This window comes from Egretta garzetta, unplaced genomic scaffold (assembly GCF_000687185.1).
Source record: "Egretta garzetta isolate BGI_Z169 unplaced genomic scaffold, ASM68718v1 scaffold2, whole genome shotgun sequence".
NCBI lineage: Eukaryota > Metazoa > Chordata > Aves > Pelecaniformes > Ardeidae > Egretta > Egretta garzetta.
The window spans coordinates 567,721-569,197 of NW_009258894.1; positions in this window are offsets into that span (position 1 = coordinate 567,721).

Consider the following 1,477-nt stretch of genomic DNA (forward strand, 5'->3'; position numbering starts at 1 on the left):
TTAATGTCTTAGGCTGGGAGGTTTGTAAAAGCGAAGACCATAAACAGCCAACGTGCGCATTTCCATCATAAAACCAGAAAGAGAAAAATACCTGTCAGGGCTTCCCGCTAACGCCGCGCAGGCTGCTTCCACCAGGGTAGTTAAAAATCTAGTTTGCATTTGTTCGAAGAAGCCCGAAGCATTAACAAAATCCATCTTTCCAATGTGACATCGTAACAAAAAGGACAGTTAGGGCACAGTAAATCGCTTTAGTGCAATATCAGAGCATCCGAGAAGGCTCCAAAGTCTGCTCAGAGCTCTCTGTTCTCCCTCACTCAAAATATTCACTTTTGTTCTCCAGCTGCCTATAAAACTCCAGAAGAGGAGCGCTCTCATTTTTACACTGGAGTTCTCGGTCCGGAGAGAACAATATCCTCCTACCTCTTTTGAAATGATACGGAGACTCTCACAACACACAGGCGATCACTCGAAGCACGAATCTTCTCCCCCCCCCCCTTTTTTTTTTTTTTTGCGAGAGCCCCTCGGCCCATTGTTTGAAGTGGGATTCAGCGCGCAGCCCAGAGAGAAAAGGAGAAAAGAGATAGAAAAAAAAAAATCTCAGGAGCCCGATTTGGCGTTGCATAGAGAAAGAGCTGACAAAATATTATAGCGTGTTTCCTAGAAGTACGTGATGAGAGCCGGCGGTGTGTTCCCGAAAGAGAGGTGGTGATTCCCGCCCCCCCCCCAAAAAAAGATCGTGATCGCCTTTGTACGCCTTTCTTTTGATCCCACAAAGAGAATGCGATACACATATATGTGTTTGCTCTCCATACAAGAAATGCAAGGGACCGTACAATGGAATATACGGCCGGTTAGTCCTCATAATGCTTAGTTTTGCTGTAATTAATTGAAAACAGTTATTAGGTCGTCATTGGCAATAGCGTAAATAATTGCAGCAGATTTTTACTTAAAATTGACCGGTCACAGAGTGATAGATCGATTCGAGGTATAAAAATGATGTATCAAAACATCAATGTCGATTATTTGAAATATTGTAGTCGAATCTTTTTATTGCTTCATCGGTTAAGTGTCTGAAAGTGCTGTGTTCCAACATATATTTATGTTGTCAATACTGTCAAAACTGTCAGTTTTATTACAGTGGATTTGTAATACATTTCGGATTTGCTCATTTACATAAAATGTCCACCCCAGATACCCCTCCTTTTCCCCATCTCTGGAAATCCATGTCAGTTTAATGAAAGGATTCAGGACTCATAGCTGGAAAAAAAAAAAAAAAGTGGAGATATTGCTCCATTAAGTCCAATTTAAACATCCCTTTGGAAAAGCTTGGGCTATTTCTAACTTGCCATAAGAGGGAATTCCGCCCCCCCCCCCTTCTTTCCACAGTAGAATTTAAACACTTCTCTACCCTCACACCTAGATGAAACCCTTCAGGAGAATTGAGAAACTGGTGCAGGGAAGCAGAGGCGAGCCAAAG